The sequence below is a fragment of the Eschrichtius robustus genome, chromosome 2 (assembly GCF_028021215.1).
Source record: "Eschrichtius robustus isolate mEscRob2 chromosome 2, mEscRob2.pri, whole genome shotgun sequence".
Classification (NCBI taxonomy): domain Eukaryota; kingdom Metazoa; phylum Chordata; class Mammalia; order Artiodactyla; family Eschrichtiidae; genus Eschrichtius; species Eschrichtius robustus.
In genome coordinates this window covers 126,897,442-126,917,209 of record NC_090825.1, presented here as the reverse complement: position 1 = coordinate 126,917,209, position 19,768 = coordinate 126,897,442, and the positions used below count along the sequence as shown (strand labels likewise).

At 53.9% G+C, this 19,768-nt stretch overlaps 1 protein-coding gene across 5 annotated transcripts in view; it reads right to left on the bottom strand.

Annotated features, from left to right (window-relative positions):
* Positions 1–19,477, bottom strand: part of NDST1 (N-deacetylase and N-sulfotransferase 1) — an 85,288-nt gene extending 65,811 nt beyond the window's left edge. For 2 of the 5 annotated variants that reach the window (XM_068536211.1, XM_068536210.1), the window contains exon 1: positions 13,558–13,756. The gene's annotated coding sequence lies outside the window, so the exon portion shown is untranslated. Of the gene's footprint in view, positions 1–12,752; positions 12,840–13,118; positions 13,273–13,557; positions 13,757–19,324 lie in introns of those variants that run through there. The other 3 variants (XM_068536213.1, XM_068536209.1, XM_068536212.1) reach the window with 3 other exon arrangements.
* Between the last annotated feature and the right edge of the window lie 291 nt (positions 19,478–19,768).

Below are 19,768 nucleotides of genomic sequence, written 5' to 3'. Positions count from 1 at the left end.
AACAAGGCAGCCCTCAGCCCCAGCTGCTCAGCAGCTTTACTTTACTTTACCCTTTACTCAGACCAAACAGCGAAGTCCTCTCGAAGGTCAGGAGGCCGTAGGCAATCCCCTCCGCCCCTGGGCAGACTCCCTCTGGCCACATCTCCTCCCAGGACTGCTCTTATTCTTCTGCCCCTGCCACACCAGCCTCCTTGCTGCTCCTCGAGCACACCCTGCACCCTCTTGCCTCAAAGCCTTGCGTTGCTGTTCCCTCTGCCTGGAATGCTCTTCCCCACATACCCCGTGGCTCCCCAGCTACGCTCCTGGAGTCTCCAGTCCCCTTACCAGAGACTTTCCATGACCCCCAACACAGCAGAGCCACTCCCTTAAGTCACACTGTCCACCCCCAACCCAGCTTTATTTTTGTGGCAGGCACTTCTTGCCAGCTGACAAATAGCTAGTATTCATTGGTTTGTTGACTCTCTCCCACCACCAGAATGTCACCCCCAAGTCCAAAACAGGGACTGAGCTGTTTTGTTCACTGCTGTGTCCCAGTGCCCAGAAAAGTGCCTGGAACAAAGTAGATGCTCAGTAAAAATGTGTTGGATGAGGGACTATGGCTTCCCTCATCTGAGCACCTTTTAGTTTCTGCAGTCCCCTAGGAGACCAGGGTTGCCTGGAGGCGGAAATGAAACTCCACCTGTGCCAGCTGGAATCTTGATGGCTGTCACATGAACAGTCCTGGGACAAGTAACTGCTTGGACCAGAACGGGACTTAGGCCGGTCCCTGTCCGATACCTTTGCCCACCATTTTGGCCACTTTGGGGTCTGACAGCTGGGCCCACAGGGCGGCTCCAGCCCCAGCGGGAACATGGACTGGGCTGAAGCTGGGCTCCCTCCCAGCACACCAGTGCTGCCGGGGTCCAGCATCTGACAAAGGCTGCCCCATGCTCCCTGCTAGAGGAGGCGGAGGAGTGAGGCCCAGTGCCATGCCTGCCCTTTTCCTGTTGTCGGCAGGAGGACTGTCAGAAGGAAGCTTTGTTCTCAGAATAAAGAGCATGAAGCCCAGTGCCAGGCGGAAACGGGCACAGAGGCAGCTGGCCCATCAGAGACAGTTTAAGGAAAAAAAAAACAAATGGGATGGAGGATGTTTGAGAGGTAATTTGCACACCCAACGGGTTTCATGCCTCCAGGGTGGCTGTGACGATGGTGGCTTCACTTTTCCAGGCCCAAGCCTCAAGGCTGTCACAGACAAGCAGACTGTCCCAGCTGGGTGATCTGGCACCAACCCTGCAGAGTGAGGTGAGGACAGAGGAGTGGGTTCTCGCCCGGGAGTCAGAAGATCTGGGGTCCAAGCCTGGCTTTCCACACACTCACGTGTGACACAGGGGGAGTCCCTCCCTCCATGTACCTCAGTTTACCCTTCTGTAAATGGCTTGTATAGGCTTGCGCTTGAAGCCTCAGCCTGCCTGCCACAGGATCACACAGCAAGGTGCCCCTCAGCCTGTGGCCAGGTCACTGGGCAGCCCAGGCCAGTCCTCCAACCTCCTTGGGCACAGCCCCTGCCCACTCAGACCGGGGCTTCCAGCCTGCCTCCTGCCCTGACATCAGGGCACTCCTCTTCTGAGCTGTTAGCTGAACAACGTGAAATCTCTGTGGGCCCTGCCCAGACACTGGCACCTGCCCGGATCCCCCATCATCCTCTCCAAGGATGGCTCACCAGACGCTTTCAGCCACAACCACCAGCAGAAGCCCAGCGTATTAGTGCACCCAGGGTAAAAGAGAAGCCCAGAGAGGGAAAGGGGCACGCGATGTCACACAACTGCCACTCAGGGGTCCTCTCTACCAGCCCTGGCCTCCCTGAGCTAAGGCAGGGTCCTCAAAGCGTGTCCACAGACCCTCGCGTCTGAATCTTCTAGGGAGGGGGACACTGTACCCTGGACTGAAGGAATCAAAGATGGGGGCCAGAAACCTGCATGCTTTTTTTTTTTTCTACAAGCTTCCCAGGTTTTTCTTGTCCCCAGTACAATTGTGACCTCTCCGCTAAGACCTCTTCAAGGAGGAGATAGCTTAGCTGGTCTCCAGGGAAGGTTCAGATTTCAATTAAAAGAGTGAAATACGCCTTGGACAGACAGATAGCTGGACAAAGAAGCTGGTGGCTAAAGCGTACACTCTAGGAGAAGAATAAAGCAGAGAAAGGCCTGAAGGAGGGGAAGCCTAGTCCATTAAACACCTGAACTGATCCTTCCCCCCATCCCGCTGTCTCCCCAGGATGCCGAGGTCTGCACTCGATGCCATCTGAAGGCTGCTGACCCCAGCCTCCCTCTCCCCGAAAGCTCCTCCAAGCCCCCTGGGAGAGTGAAACGTGGGGACAGCTTCAGGAGAAATGTCCCTCTCCTTGTTTATACTGCACCGTGGGGACAAACTCTGAGTGACTGTTTATCCGCAGCTTAAGAAGCTGCCTGGGTCAGTGGCTAAGCAGCCACAGCTTATCTGGGAGGAGGATTCTCTGGCCATGGGGCAGGCTGATCCAGAGGCTTCCATTAAATGGAATCTTCACAGCTGGTGAGGAGCAGCAATGCCCTGTCTTCATTCATAAAGGAAGCATTTATTATGCTCCTGCTGTGTACGCAGTCCTGAGCCTGAGCACAATGCTTCGAGGGACACAGAGATGAGTCAGACCCCCACCACCACCACCAAAGAGCCCACAAAGCAGACAGATGGGGGACCACACCACAGCGCAGGAGAGAAAGCTGGCCGTGCCTACAGGATGGGGTCGAAAATTCAGACATCTGGGGGCTAGAAAGACTGTATAAGGAGCTTACGTGCTTCATCTCCAGTAGTGGCCACTGGAGAACTACACTCAAAGTTGTATGATCTTCTCATTTTTGAAGTAAAGCCACGAGTTGGGATTCTTACGTAAAATCTCCTGTTAGCAACTAGCTCAAGATTTGGCATGGGCCAAGTAAAAGCTGCCCATGGGGTGTATGTGGCCTGCCAGTATGTGGCCTGCCAGTTTGTGGCCTTTGTTTTCTTAAAGAGAATAGAATGCAAAGCTCAGTAGATGAGCCTTCCCTGCAGCCAAGGTACCAGGGAAGGCTTTCTGGGAGAGGAGGCTTGGCGCTGGGCTGCAAGGCTGGGTAGGCCACTCGTGGGGAGTCATGGTGGGGGCGTGTACCCGTTCAAGCCATAGGGGCCATGGGTCAAGGGTGCCACCCCCCAGCCTATAGCCTGCCTATCCCCCTAAAAAGGGGTTCCTGTCTCCACCCCCAAAGCAGGCACAGAGGCATCAGCTCTGTCTGTCCCCAGGTAGCCAGGGGAGGGGCCCCTTGCCCAGCAAACCTCCAGACTAAATCAATTGGTGGCAGAATAGCATGGGTTCGATTTCATCCCTGGAGCTTGGGGAACAGGTCAGCTAATGCAATAGCCCTGTGGGGGGAAGGGAGAGGAAGAGACAATGGAGGACAAAACGAGGTTGAGAATCATGTCCTGCCTGGCCAGGCCCCACTGGTTACATAATCTTGCCTTAGGACAAAGCTACGTTCAAGGCACCAGTGAGGGCTTGGGCTGGGGAGCCCGGGGATGAGGAAGGTTCCTCCTCCCTCCGCTATTCTCCAACCTCGCCCTGCAGCTCCTGAAAAGCCCAAAAGAGCTGCAGGTGGAGACTAAGACCCCAAGATAAGGCACTTAACAGGATCACACAGCAAATTAGCAGCAAAGCTGAAACTGATAATAATAGCAAACTTTAACCAAGTGGTTACTTTGTACCAGGCACCAGGATAAATTCTTCACACACATTATCTTATTTGAAAGCCTATAACACTGTGAGATAACTATTCTTATTTTCGCCATTTTACAGATGGGGAAATTGAAGCACAGACACAGTAACTTATCCAAGGTCACACAGGAGCTGGCTTAGAGGAGGAGCCAGTTTAGAGAAGCCAACAGTGGCCTCCAAGACCATTCTCTGAACCACGACACTATACTGCCACCACGCTACTTTCGACTAGAACCATACTGCCTCTCCAGCAACCTTCTCTCAAGCCTGTAGAGCACGCGTTCAGCCCCCGGCCCTCCCATCAGCACTTTGGGTGACACCAAGCCCTCTGACAACCTGATGAGACCTACAGATTCTCTCTGCAGAGAAAGAATCCACGGAAATGCCTACAAAATGTTGCACAAGATTTTAGGGGCTTACATACCCCTGCACTGGTGAGAAGAGATGGATCCAGATCATGGAATACTCCAGAGATAGGAGGTAGCAGAGGAAGAGGACACCCCCAGGTTCTCTGGTCCCCTCATGTCTGAACTTGGAGCCCAAACGGTTGGCCACTTTAGTCCACAGGCGTGGGCACTTATCAGGGCTCAGGGCCTAGTCATCCCGTCAGGGCTAGGAGAACAGAATGAATCACGATATACAATAGCCCCCGCCTCTGCACCCACTGGGTGTGACTCACAGCTCCCAGCTGCTGGGCAGACAGTGCACAGCTGGGCCCCAGCATCTGGACGGGGGTGGCATCACCAAGCATACCACCATGCTTCCCCACCATGCAGGTCACCATCCAATGGGCATACCTCACTGCAGACTGGACCTGGCCTTGTCCTGACTCTAGCAGCTCTGAGTGTTTCCAAGAGGGGACCCTCCACGATCCCCGCGAGCCTCCAGGCCAGCCAAGGCCACGGGAGCAGTAAGTCGAGACAACCGCCCCTTACAAGGCACCGCAAGACCCAGGCTCCCATCCCAAGTCTTCTGTGCCTCACTGTGCAGCCTCAGGCAGCAGCCCCTTCGCCGCACCTCTCAGAGCCTCAGTTTCACCAACTGTAAAGTGGGAAGACTACCCTATCAAGTCCTTCCCAGCTCCACAGCCCTGAGTCTATAAACAACAGCATCTGACAAACTTCACAGAGCCCTGGGATCCTGCTTTCAGGAAATTACATAAACATCCTTCAGAGAAACAAAAGTCAAACCTAAAGACTCTACTTTCTTTTTTTGTAAGGATATCAAGAAGCCCTTTTTATAGTCTGACTTCCCCCATTCTACTTCCATTGTTCCAGATATCCTCTCAGGACCTAGAAAATACATTTGGTTTCCGTCTGGGGTCTGGGCTTCTTGGTGCTCTTTCTCTTGCATGCTGCCCCACCCTCCTTGGCAGCTTTCTCCCCCGGACACACCCACCTCTACCCCCAGCATTGGTCTGGGCCACTCTGAGGGCTACGGCTACCCAGCCTGCCAAAGGAGGCGTGGGGGGCAGGGGCAGTCTTCAGGAAACAAACCCTTCCCTGGTCAGAACAGAGACGGCTCTGTGTCTGGTCCCAATCGTGACACGGTGTGTGGCCCTGTGCGAGTCCCTGCTCCTCTCTGGGCCTCTGTTCCCCACTGAGAGATGAAGGGGTTCCTGCACTGTGTCAGGAAAGCCCTTGGGCTCCTGGACCGTACCCTGGAGACACTGAGGCAGAAGAGAAGAGCAGGGTGGACACTGGGCACTGATCTTGACACCCCACCTCTCCTGCTAGAACCAGAGAAGACCCTGGTTTTTTTCTCTCTGATTCTATCTCTTGCCCTAGCTGTGGGACCTTGAAGTCAGCACTGTGCCTCTTTGTGCCTCAAATGGCCCATCCATAAGAGGAGAATGACAGTGTCTGCAGTGGAGGCCCCAACTTGGAGGCTTGAGCCCTAACCATCCCAACACAATCCCATCACCACCCCCCCCACAGTAAAGCCCAATTTACTCATTTGATAGAATATATATTTCTGCAGCTTTATAAAGCCTGCTACCCAAACACTCCAAGACAACCCTCCACCACCCTTCTTCCAATGAGATCATGTTTCCAAGCACCCCTAAAGAATTCCTAGATTCTACCTCCTTATGACTGTGTGCCCTCAGTATTTTCATCTATAAAATGGGGCCAATAATGTTGTCGATGTTATAAGATTACTCTGGGGATTACTCCAGATAAGATTACATGGAAGTGCCTATCAAGCACTGACAAGCTCTCCACAAATGTGAGCAGCAATTATATGATCACCATTATTAAATTACTGAGATGCTTAAAACCACTGGACTGGTGACCCCTTGGCCCTCTTGGACCACATCTGGTCACTGTAATCACACATGCATGCACATACCCCTGGCCCCAGCACACACCCTTCTCTGAAGCAGGACCCACTCTCTGACCCCAGCCCTGGCCCCAGCCCTAGAACACAGCCAGCTTGTTCCCGGCACTCATCCTTGCCACCCACAAAGCCTCCCACCTTCGAGTCCCCCAATCCCACCTTCTTTAAGTGGCCCCAGCACTGTCTCCTGTAATCATGTTGTGGCACTGTGGCACAAGATTGTTTCCTGGGCAGGAGAAGCTGTTATAAGACGGTGGCTCTTTGAAGACAGGGTAGAGAGAAACTGGGCTTTCCTCTGGGTCCCCAACCTTTGCTGGTGTCTGAATACGTTAAGAGCCCAAAGAAAGAAGCATCAATTTTTTTTTTCTTTTTATATTACCTAACCAAGTGTTTGTGGATGTTTAGCATGCACTGGAATCACCTGAAGAACTTAAACAGCTTGCTGGGTCCCCCTCCTCACCCCCGCCACCCCGCCCAGTTTCTGATTCGGTAGGTCTGGGGTGGGGCTAGATAATCTGCGTTTCTAATAAGTTCCCAGGTAATGCCGATGTTACTAGTCCAGAGACCAACCTTGAGAACCACTGACTTAACCTGCAGGTGGATCAGGCAGCGCTTCTGTGAACAGGTGATGCTAACAGTCCTGTAAACGCACAAGCAGGAGCCGCCCGGTGTGAGGAGAGGAGGAAGGGGACCTGGGCAGAGGGTGCAGCCTGAGTGAAGGCCCTGCGATGATGACATTCATTTCTCCTCACCTGGCCTCCGCCTGGGCACATAGCATTAACCAGCGGCGGCTGCACAATAACCACAGCAAACCTCCACCGAGCGACAGCCCGGACCTGCCCGGACAGGCTGAGCCTGGGCCAGCCCACAGGTGAGGAGAATCCAAGCTACGCCTCGTGGACCAGACCTCGGCTCCCCACCACTTCTCAGCCACGTGAGCACCAGGATTCCGCTCCACACCTCCAGACACAATCCCTTCCATCCTGGCCAGCTCTGTTTCCTCACTCCCAGTGCCCCACACGACAAGTCAGTTTCATCCGACCAGAGCAGCCCCTCGAAATCACCAGACCCCGATGGCAGTCCCCCGAGTCTGAACCTCTGCAGGCCGAGCCGTCCACCTTGCCAGGACTTAGTCACCGTATCTGCTAAAAGTGGGTGGTAACACTGCCCGTCTCCTACTGCTGTTGGGAGGATTAAAATAAGCTTCTTAGTCATTAACTACATCATCAACTACAACAATAACCACAACTAACATGGACTGGGCTTGTAGTTAAGCACCTTCCCTGCATTTTCTTTCTAAATGCTGTGAGACGGGGACAATTATTATCCCCCTTGTACAGATGAAGAAACTAAAAACAGCTTGCCCAAGGTCCCATAAGTACGAAGTGGCCCATCAGAGATTTGAACCCAGATCATCCTGCTCCAGAGCCTAGTTCCCAGCCTCTCCTCTATCTGTGTCCTAGCCACCCACCTCGAGTGAGATCTAGCCCAGGTCACCTCTCCCTGCCACCATCCTCTCCCCCTTCCTGGGGCACAGGGAGGCTGAGCAGGAGGCCTCTGGAGGCTGCAGCCTCCACAGTGTCCACAGTCTAGGGTATGGGTCCCTGGTCTTGGGGGCAGTCACAAGGCCTGCCAGCCAGGCCAACTTATCTGGCACAAGTTTTAGATACCACTCCACGTGGCCGCCAGGGAGGAGGCTGGGACTACAGAACTTGAGCACCTTAACCTTGATGAAAGAAGAGAAGAGGAAAAACAGGTGTAACCGAGAGAGGAAATCCTGCCAGGCTTCCAGGATAAGACGGGCAGGTCCCACACCCTAGGCAAATTGCCCTTTCTCTCCAGGCCTCAGTTTCCTCATCCATACATGCCTCAAGTCATTAGACAGAAAGTTGAGAAACTCAAACTCCAGAGATTCTTCCCTCTATCTCTAAAAGGATAGATCATCTCCTAGGTATAAACAGTAATTATGATAACCATTGTTGGCTTTGAACAGCTCCCACTTACTGGGTTCTTACAATGGGTCAGTAACTGATCTGCTCAATCTCCCTAGCAAAACAGGACTGTTACTATCCTCATTTTGCAGCTGAGGAAAACGATGCCCAGAGAGATTTAGGTACTTTGATCAGGATCCCACAGCTAATGGTGGCAGAGCTGGGATGTGAAGCCAGGACTTCTGACTCCGCTCTGCAATGCTGCCCACACCCAGTGGGGCAGGAATGGGCTGCCCACAGCCACTGCCTCCAGAGCACAGAGCCTGGAGGAGATGAGACATGTCCTGAAGGAACCGGAATTCAAAGCCAGGTGTGTGAGGGCCCTGTAGAGGCCCAGATAACAGACTGTGCACATGGAAAGCAGGGAGCAGGCAGTGCGAGCTCTGCGGAATTAGGAAGAGGTCACGCTGGAGCTGGGCACTGGCTGGGGGGGATTTGGAGGTGGGTGAGCGGAAGTGACTGGGGTGCAGCACCCTCACTGTGAGCAGAAATGTGGAGGCAGGAATGGATAGGGCGCACACAGGGAGGGAAAAGTGGCAGGTTCTCTTTGAGGGTTGAGGGAGACTGGGAGGTGAGGCACTGTGGTCACATAGCAGGCCACCTACCACGCCTTGTCCGCAAATAAATAAATGCTCATTTGCAATGCACATTTTAAAATTAAACTAATCCAATCTGTATCAACAAATAAAACAGGTAGGAATAAAAAGGGCCAGGAGGCAACTTGACACAAACCCTTCTTCATCTAGATAAGAGCTTCAGGCCCCTCTGTAACTCCTTTGGTGACAGACTGGCTTTAGCCCTGAGGCCACACAGTCCAACACATCCACATCCACCCCTGCCTCTAAGTTCCCAACCTCCAAGCTGAAGCTGATGGACAGAGCTTTGTGCCAGCCCCACAGGCAGGAGAAAGCACCTTGGCTGTGACCCCTCAGGCCGGGAGCCCCGGCTTTACCTTCTAACGAGGGGAAGGAGAGGGACAGCCCTGCCCCCCAGCCCACGCACCCCACCCCTCCCACTCCTCACTTTCAAATCCATCAGCCCTTTCCTCCAGCCCCTACTGATTCAGCCTGACTCGTGATTCAGCCTTGTTTCCTCACATTTGAGGAACGAGAGACTGAACCCATTTCACAGACTGGGAAACGAAAGCAGAAGGTTCCAGTCCTCTGTGAAACCACAGTCCCTGGCAACCCAGACTTTGGTGGCTGATCCAGAAATTCTGAGGGGCCCCTCAAAGATCAGCTGGGCTGAGTGTTTTCCATGGGGCAAGGGCTCTCCCAGGCAGAGCGCTGCAGGGGAACTTCCGGAAGGGGCAGCTATGAAAAGCTATGAGAAAAACGTAGTAGAAGTGGGCCGAGCACCACCCCAAGATTCTCGGGTGAAAAGGGAACTGAGAGAGGTCACCCAGGCCTGACCCTCCCGATACATGCCTCTGGCACCCTCTCCAACTCTCTGGCCTCTTTGCATATACTGTCAGCAATGGGGACCTTGCTGCCTCCTCAGGCAGTTAATTCCCGTTAGCTTCATTGTCACCCTTGGTGCTGTCTCTGCCCTTGAGAGCCAAACAGGACAAGACTATGCCCTCTGCCAGTAGACAGCCCTGCAGGGAATTGAAAACAGTGACACTGCCACTTAAGGGTCCTTCCCCAAACACTACACCACCTGTGATGACCCCATCCCCAAGATACCTACAAAGCCCTGCAGCCTCCCTCTCCTTCCCTCTCAGTCCCATGGCCTGAGTCAGACCTTTGGTCAACTTTCTGCCAGACCACAATTAGCATCATCTCTGAGCTGGTCTCAACCCTGCCAGTCTTGGCACCATCTTTGGCCAAATGACCCCTGAGAGGAGCAGCACAACAGGGCAGAAACTGTTCAAGCCTGGGTTCAAACACAGTTCTGTAAGTGGCTCGACCCCTCGGAGCCTCCACTTCCTCATCTGAAAATGGGGTGGGGCTGGGGGTGGCCAGCAGCAGCTACTTTGCAGGGGTATTGTGAGATTTCAATGGAGCGTCTGTAAGGAGCCTGGCACAAGACACAGTAACAGGCATCGACTCAACGAGCTGCTTACAACCCTCTGTCCTCTCCACCAACCACAGAATGAAATCCAAACCCCCGAGGAGAACACTGCAAGCTCCCCACGACCCCATCTTGCCTCCCACAGCCCCCTTTCCCACTGCCTGCACCCTCACAAACACTTCCTCCCCCAGGAAGCCCTGTCGACATTAACAACCAGAAGAGCTTTTTCCCCTCCACTGACCTTCCAAAGCCCATCTATCACTGATCCCATCCTGCCTCTTTGCCATTACTTGATCCTTGCCTTCCCTCCCCTGTCAGATTAGCGGCCTCTCCAGCCAAAAAGCAGGGGCATCTCACCTCATTTCATTTCCCAGTCACCCCCGTCCACAGACATTTTCCATACATATTTAACAAATTACCCTAACGTTCCATTTCAAGTAAAGAATGTCCAAGTCCTCCAAACAGTCCAGATATTTCAAGCCATACCCAAAACCAAATGTCAAGCCAGCAGAAGTCTGCCCAGTCTCTAGGGACTCGCAGGCCTGGCTTTGACCCCAAAGTACAGAAACACGGGTCAAGCAGGCCCAAAGCCCAGGGCAGAGAAAGCTCTGGGCTGCTAAGACCAGAGTCCATTTCTAAGTGTCTCACGTGCAGGGTCTCTCAGTTGGCCCCTAGGTCAACCCCAGCCTATGATTTCATACTCTTAACCACATCCTCAACTTGTGATTGTAAAACTGTTCTTTGTATACCCCTTGTGATAGGAGACTCATTATCCGTCTTTTCATTCTTGCTGGTTCCTCCACCCTTCACCTGTTGATTCTCTTGCTCTGATCTCAAGGAGAGTCTGACCACATGCCTAGGGTCATCCCCATCCCTCAGGAATCTTTTCAGCCCCTCCACTCAATCCCCCACATTTCTGAGCCCCCTTAAAGTCTAGCTAAGTAGTGGAATTTCCACTCTTGTTCCTACCAGCTGGCAGTGAACTGTCAGCCCAGGAGGACCCCCTATTCTCAGGGCCCAGGAAAAGCCTACGGACACTGCAAATTCCAGAAGCAGTGCTGGCACAGCCCTCGGAGAAGTTAGAATAGTAATGCACAAACTTTCCTCTCCCCAGGACTTTTTTTCCGCTATCTGCTCCCACTCCATTGTTTTCAGATGTCATTCACTAACTAGTAATTTGTTTTCCATTTTTTTAGAAAGTACTCAAGGCTCCCACTCAGAGCCTGACCCATAGTCATGGGATGGTACCCTACCAAAAGGCTAGGCCAGCACAGGGCACTAAGGTGAGTGAAAGTCTGGGCCACCCCACATTCACTCCTGGGCTATTTACATGGAAAATGCATGCCCTAGGCTCAGAAACCCATACACGCATGCATTTTCCATGAGGATTCTGCAGTCGAAACATGTGCTCAAAGTCCACCCTTCATTACTGTTCTCAAGGAGCCTTGGGGCTGGGGCATTACTTTTGCAGTGAGGACCCTGCTGATGAGTCACACAAGAGGACACCTGCAATATAAATCCCATCACCCCAAGGGCTCCACTCCTGGCCCTACCTCTGCCCCCTGCTGATCTGAAAGTGATCTGGTCTGGATGGAGTAGAAAGGCTCTTCGGTCCCCTGGGTGCTGGGGAGAGGCCTGCTGACAAAGCCACCAGCTGTCCCCACCCAGAGCCAGGGAGCGCTCCTCCCTGCACCACCCATACTACGAAAGCGTTCCTGCCACGGACCCAGCCAGCAACAGAACTTGGACCCTTAACGGAGCTCCAGGCCCAGGCTCCAGCTGCCCACAATAACAAGAGCCAGGGCACAAGACCTCAGCCCACACCAGTACCAGACAGAAGGAGCACCACCTGGGGGTAAGGGTAAAGGGAAGGGCGGCCTGTGTCCTCATGATTTCAATGGAAAATGAGCTCGGTCACAGCAGGATCTTATAAAGCCTTGTAGTTGAGACTCAGGCTGGGGGAGGGGAGTCAAATCCAAGTTCCACCACATCACAGCTGTGCGACCTTTATGATTCTGTGCCTCAGTTTGCCCCGCTGTAAAATGCTGCTAATAGTAACATGGGAGAATTAAATGAGATAATGTATCTAAAGCAATTAGCCCAGGGCCTGACATATAGTACACATGCAACAAATACTTGTTGAACATAAACATGCCACCGTTTACTAAGGTACCACAGGTTCTCATTTCATCCTTATTCTGGCAGATTCTATACTTTGCCCATTTTACAGGTGAGGAAACTGAGGCTAGGGGAAGGTAAGGAACCAGCCCAAGGCTACAGAGCTGGGAAGTGACAGACACCCAGATCAGTCTGAACCTCAAACCAGGGACAATAATCCCCCAGGCCATTCCAAATGCTCTGGGGCATGGGGTGGGGGGGCGGTTTTACAGCACCCGGGTGTGATGGTGGGATTCTGTATCCTCTGGGCCTGGCATGGCTCCTGGCTGACCCGCTTGCTTAAAGCTGGGAAAGAGCCAATTTCCCAGTCTGTCCCAGAGCCCACGCGTTCGCGTACGCCCCCTCCTACCCCGTCCCAGGGTGTTAAAGGGCAGCGTTCAAAGCGGGGGTATCTTTGCTCCCGAGAACCTGAGGGAGGAGGGGAGTTAGAGACCAGGCCGATCACAGCCCAGAGAAAACCGGTCCGGCTGCCTTACCCTTTCCGAAGCGGGGACCTGGCCTCTAACCCCGTCCCTCGCCAAACAAAAGTTTCCCCTGTTCGGGAGTAGAGGAGGGGGAAGGGGCATTCCTCGTGAGTGACATTATCCGTGACCTACAGCTGCCGCGCTGCCCTCACCGGCACCCCGGCCTGCCCCTGGCCCCCGCCCGGTCCCCCACCCCTTTGTCCTCCCACCCGGGTGCGCGGGGCCCGGCAGACTCTACGAGCCCGCCCGGCGCCCGCCCGCACCAAACTTGCGCCGGCGGCCGCTTGGGCCCCGCGCGGCCTGCACGCCCAGCTCGGCTCGGGCCCCGCAGGCTCGGCGACAGGGGACTGGCCCGCCCCGGCCCTCCCAGCCTCTTACCTGCCACGGCTGGGGCGCCACCCGGGGGAGGGGGCGCTCCCGGCGAGCCGCTGGACGCCTGGGTCCCCTGGGCCGTGTGTGCGCTGCCGGGCAGTGGCCCGGGCCGGACTTAACCCCTTCGCGTCCGCCTCCCGCAGCTCCCACCCCCGCTCCACGCCGCAGCCGCCGCTGCCGCCGCCCGCCCCGCCTCCCGCCCGCTCTCCTCCCCCTCCCCCTCCCTCTCGGTGCCCAGCCCCCAGTCCCGGTCCCCGGCACTGCGCTGAGGCAGCGCGCAGCCTCCCCCCTCATCCCGCGGTGGGAGGTGGGGGTCTCCCGGAAGACTGGAAGTTGGGGCGCGCCGCCTCGCTCCCCGCGGGCCCGCGGAACACAGAGGGGCGAACCTGCGCGCCAAGGGGCCCCCAGCCTGTCTCCCCTTACCCCCTCAGTCCCTGGCGCCTACCTCCCCGAATGTCGGCGGAGGGAGCGGGGTTCGATCCCGTGGTGGAGCGTGGGTGCCGGCCGGAGATCGGCTCCGGAGGCCCGAGCGGCCGGCTGGCGTGCGGCGAGCACCCCGGGGCGGGGGCCGGGGCGGGACCGGGCGCTGCTATCGGGGCTGGATTTCTCGGCTTCCACCCGGATTCTCCCTCGGCTCTCCCGGCCGATTCGGTGCTGCTCGGCGACCACGTGACGCAGGCTGCCTTTGACCCCAGTCTCAGAGCGGGTAGGGGGCGGGGGCCGGAGGGGGTGTCAGATGCGGGACCCACGAGGGCCCGGGGCGGCTGCCGGGAGTCCGGGAGGCGGTGACCCCGGGGAAACAAAGCCCGGGGGAAGCCAACAAGTTATTCGGGGGTCAAAGAGGGAACAGCACTGGGGGTCGGAGAGGCTGCAGAGAGACCGAGAGAGACAAAGACCCGCGCCCGCCGTGCCTCCGAGGGTCCTCGGAGCGCCCTGGCTGGCCCGAGGGGGCCTCCTGGCTCTACCAACACTGGGCTGATGACAACCCTCCAGGGCCCCCTCAGACGGCTCCGTAACAATCAGGTCTCTGCTGGAGTGACCCCTCCTGGGCAGTCCTTCCCAGCCCCAACTACCCCTTTGCCCTTACTCTCGAAAACCCCTTTATTTCCTTTTTCGTGACTATCTGGTTCACTTACTGGTTGCATTGTTTACTAGAATGTCATCTCCCCCAACAAGTTGTTCCCAGCTGAATTCCCAGCGCCTGGCACATAACAGGCAGATAGAGGTGGATGACATTGTGCAAATCTCTTCTCCCACTGTGCCTCAGTTTCCCACCCCTAGTGCAACCATCTCAAGGACCCTGCAAATTAGGCAAGATTACACTGGTCATCCTCATTACACAGATGAGAACAGCGAGGCCCAGAAACACAAAATGATTTCTGGGCGTCTCTGAAGTGGCTGAGAGCCCCAGCCTGCACTCAGATCTGACTGTTCCAGGTGGGGCTCTTTACCATCCATGAGCCTGCCTGTAATGAGGGACTGGGTCATTAGTTGATTGGCTGATTAGTGAGCCATAAGGAGCTTGCTAATGATGTAGATCACCAGGCCACCCTAGAGATCCTGGCTCTGTGGGCCTGGGGTGAGACTAGCAAATTTGGAAAACAATGGATTGGTGGTTTCCTAAGGACCTTCAGAGGCTCGAGATTACCTAATTGTAGGAGCAAAGCTTAAAAAAAATATGAGCAACCAAAGCAGAGCCAAGAGAGGTAGAAAAGCCAAGCTTGACATACAAGAATAGGAACAGAATCATCCCAATTCCCCTAAAGGGTAACCTCCTGTGCTGGGGGGAGGGGGGGAAGGGGTTTCAGCCAGCCCACTCATGTCTCAGAGGAGGAAAGACGCTGAGGCCTCAGCAAGGTTGATGCTGGGGAATGAGACCAGGCTCTGGACTCCCAGTCATGCCCATGTGACAGCTTTGCACGGAGTGTAGTCAGTAGGACTAAGCCTAAAGGTGGTGATCACAGGCCCAAACTGCAGGCCATGTTCAAAGATAGGCTTGTGACCTCCTAGTGCATACTCCAGCCATGCCACCAATTTAGCCAGGGAAATCAACATCCACCAGCAAATTCTCTTTTATAATCTATGTTCCTGTGGTCAATGATCTAAAGTTCTTGAATACTGTCTGGGTCTTGGGCAGGTTAAACAAGCCCCTAGAATCTTATGCTAATCTCTGCTTTAGAAGACCATTTTCATCCACATGAGGTCCTGTAGCATCTTCCCTGTGCCAGGCACTGTGTTCTTGGTAACAGAGATACAGGGTTGAAAGAGACATGGGTCTGCACTCTCAAGAAGTGTCAGGGTGTGTTTGGAGGTGATCTGCATGTCCCTCCCTGTGTCCGGAGGCTGGCTGAGCTGAGGGCCTGCTGGGGAGGCCCAGGGCAAGTGCTATGGCCCACAATAAGAGGGGAGCAGAACAAGGGAACTTTGGGGGGAGGCAGCCTCTGAGCAGGATCTGGAGGGACCGGAGGGGATCAGGGCGGGGATACGGACATTCCCAGTACAAGGAACAACCTGTTACAGGCCACATGGAAAGTGTTCAGGAAAAGCTGAGTGTTGCATGGAGGTGGGTTGGGGGAAGGGTAGAGGAAGCAGGAAGGAAAGAATGAGCAAGAAAACTGGAGAGGTGGGTTAGGAGCAGTTTATGGGTGACCTTCTATGAGGGGCCCAAAGGAAAGGACATTATCCTGAGGGCCAGGTGGAGTGAGAAGGCTGTAAGCAGGGGAAGGAGATAATAAGAACGATGCTGTGGGAGGGTAGAGGGGAATGGAGGCCGGTCAGGTCACGGAGCTATTCTTCTGCCCAAGCTGAGCGAGAGCCAGCATCTCACCAATGGAGTTGCAGGTCCCAAGCATTGGCAGGGGGGAGGGGGGACAGCTGTGAGCTGGGGTGACTCCCCATCACTGACAGCTCTTCCTACTCTTTTCAAGTCTTCAGTTACCGTTCACCAAGTTGGGCCCAAGGCCCTCCAGCTCACTGTTACCCAGAAAGCCTGCAAAAAGGCAAGGCCCAGGCTCCACCCTGGACATTGGCCTCCACGGGTCTAGGTGAAGCTGAGGACTCGCATTTCTAACCATACCTTGGGAGGTTCTGAGGAAGACTGTCGAGGTGCCCTGCTCCTCCGTCCCCTCAGGACCCACCCACACCTCCCAGAGCTTTGGGGACCTTCTTTGTGCTGGTAACTTCCCCTGCCCACACCCCCTCCTCAGTCCAGTGTCCTCCCCACTGGCCACTTGACATGCTCCTTGGCTGCCCCAAGGTCCCCTTTATCCAACTCCGTAAACCAAAGGCTGAACTTCCAAACCTGCATCCACCCAAACCTGCTTCTCTCCCTCCTCCTATGTGTCCAGTTCATATGTCCAGTCCAGAAATCTATCACCAGCCCCTGTCCCCACATCCCATCCATGAGCCAGGGCCATTGGTTCCGCCTCCAGTTTTCTTCTCTAACCCAACCCCATCCCTTCATCACTACCACCCTAGTCCAAGCCAACATCTTGTCTCTGCCTCGGCCCATGTTAACAGCCCCTTCACTGCTCTCCCTCCCCCCAACTTTGCCTCCTCTAATGCAACCTAATCATGCCCATTTCTTACTTAAAGCCACCAATGCCTTCCCATTGCTCTCAGGATAAATTCCCCACCTTGTTGTCCAGCCTTATCTCTTGTCCTAAGTGGTATGCCTGGCCTTCCCCTTTACCTGACTAATTCCTCGTTCAGAGTGTGGACTACCTGGGTTTGAATGCTGGCTCTGCCACTTACAAGCTGTGTGACCGTGGGCCAGTTTTTATTTTTTTAAAAATAAATTTATTTATTTATCTTTTTTTTTTGGCTCGTTGGGTCTTTGTTGCTGCAGGCAGGCTTTCTCTAGTTGTGGCGAGTGGGGACTACTCTTTGTTGCAGTGTGTGGGCCTCTCATTGTGGTGGCTTCCCTTGTTGCGGAGCACGGGCCCTAGGTGTGCAGGCTTCATTAGTTGTGGCACACGGGCTCAGTAGTAGTGGCTTGCAGGCTCTAGAGCGCAGGCTCAATAGTTGTGGCGCACGGGCTTAGTTGCCCCGCGGCATGTGGGATCTTCCTGGACCAGGGCTCGAACCCATGTCCCCTGTATTAGCTGGTGGATTCTTAACCACTTTGCCACCAGGGAAGTCCCTGTGGGTCAGTTTTTCAAACTTTCTGTGTACATCTCTAAAATGGGATAATAGTCTGTACTGCCTAGGACAATTGTGAGAATTAAATGAGTTAAACATGTAAAGCCCTCAGAGTGGTGTCTGTCACATGATAAGCACTATTAAAATGTTAGCTAAATGGTTAATTTTTATTTTGCGGGTATCAGGTTAAATTTCACTTCCTCCTGGGGCTTTTCCTGTGTCCCTAACCCAGACCACTTCCTGGTCTACATGTCACAATCCCTCTTCATCATTCTTGTAGTTACTTGTCGGCTGCCTCTCTCTAGAGTGTAAGCTGTGTGTGAGCAGGACCACATTTGTCTCGGACACAGCTGAGCTCTGGAACCCCACACAGAGCTAGGCACAGGGCAGGCAACCAGCACATATTTGCTAACTAAACAGATAAAATGAAAGTCAACAGATTCATCACAAAACAAAGAACACTGCCTCCGTACAACATGCCCGTCCATGGTACTTCATTCATTTAGTCATTTGACATTGATTAGTACCTCTCCTATAGTTTTCCTCACACCATCCTGGTGGGGGAGGAAAAGCAGAGGGATACAGAGATGAACATGACAGATGTGGCCCCTGTCCTCAAGGAATGTATGGTCTACTGCAGAGACAAACATGTAAATGCACCAGAAGATATGACGCAATGTAACCATGTTGTTATACTGGCCTGAAACAATTCTGCTTCCCAGGAGGTCTTTGGAACAGGAAAGTGAAAAGTAAATGAAAACAGACACTGTTGCCTACTTTAGCCCCTACCCCCAGGTCTTAGCAGGGTTGTCTATAACAGAGCAGGAAAGGTAGGTCCTGTCCCAAGGGCATTAAGATCACCCCCTCTTTCCCTGCCTGGAGACCTCCTATTCAGCCTTCAAGGCCCCACTTAAGCAGAACCTCCTCTGGGAAGTCTTCCTGTTCCTGCCAGGGATCTCTATGGGACTTGGTCACGGCTCTAGTGATTTTCTGGGACTATGGTGGGATTTGTCACAGAGAATCCAAATTTCATGTCATTTGCTTCTTAAAAAAGTAAAAGGTGATTCAATGAATGTGTAACTACATGTGATTTCACGTTTGGACTTCAGTGGAGGCAGAAAATAGCCTCTGTCAGACCATGTGACCTGATTTGTGGTTTGGAGAACATGGTCACCGTAATTACAGCATTGACCACACGGTGTAACAGTTTCCTCTCTCCTCTCTCCTCTCTCTCTCTCTCACACACACACACACACATGCACACGCAGGCAGTTCTTCAAGGACAGGGACTATTTGCTTCCTGGCAGACCTTGATATCTGTTAATCAAATGAAGGAGAAAAATCTGTGAAATGGGCAGGTTATCCATGCTTCAGATGGACAATGGACATAAACTGTTCTGAAAAGCAACCAAAGAGTGTCTGAGGTGGGGAATGGGAGTAATTAACAGCAAATAATTGCTTACTCTGGTGCATGCTACCTGCTTTCCGCCATTTGTTATTGAGCAGCCCAGAGAGTTGTAGCTCAGAGAGGTGAAGCAACTTTCCCAAGGTCACCCAGACAGCCGTGGCAGAGGAGGTTTTGAATCCAGGCCCCCCTAACTCAAAGGTTAACTTCTTAGCACTATTACCCCACCTCCCAGCGCCCGGGGCCAGTGAGTCTCCAAACTGTGCAGGACCACCTGGGTTCTGTGCCCTATTCCCCCGCTTCCACAGGGTTCGCCCACCCTTCCCTGTTGCACCCCCATTTTCATCTATGCTGCTGCTGTCTGAAGAGCACTTGCAGCTGGTTTCCAAAGCAGTCCCGTCTCTGGGGCCAGGTTTCCTGTTTCAGGCAGAACCCACCCAAGGATGTGTGTCCCGCCTTCCCCAGCCCATTCCTCACTCCCAGGAGCTGCCTGGGCCAAGGACTCAGCTAGCACAATCCCTTGCACGTGCAGCACTCTTCCTGTGTTTTCTAAAGCATTTCCCCATTCTGTAAACCAATTCCTGGGGACTCCACAGCAGTCCCGAGGATTTTTCACAGTGGAGGCTTTTCCACCCCCAAAGATGAGAAAATGGAGGTTTGGCCAAACCGTGGAAGATCTCAGCTGATCAGAGAGCCGAGCTGCAGCTAAACACCATTTCAGACCACAGGCCGCATTCTTCCAAGTCCCTGGAAGGTTCAGCTTGACCAAGAGAACGGAGATGAAGGGTGAAAGATCTTCAGAATCCTCACACAGAGAAGATAATAGCTTCTGCAAACAAATGTAAATCGGTTAATTTCCCTTTTTACTGTGTTCATTGTGATGCACTAATTACAACCTGGCAAAAGAAAAATACAAGCGCGTGTGGTCTCTAAATGACACTACCGCAATAAGCTCCAAGTCCTCTGAGGGCAAGGCAGGGTCTGGGGCTCAGTTCCAGCCTGCTAATCTGGGACCAGAACCCTCCTAATGTGAGGGCAGAAGCTAAGGGCGGCGGCGGAACTGTTCTTTCCCAAACCTCTCCAGAGGGGCTCTGCACTGGCCTTGCCCTCA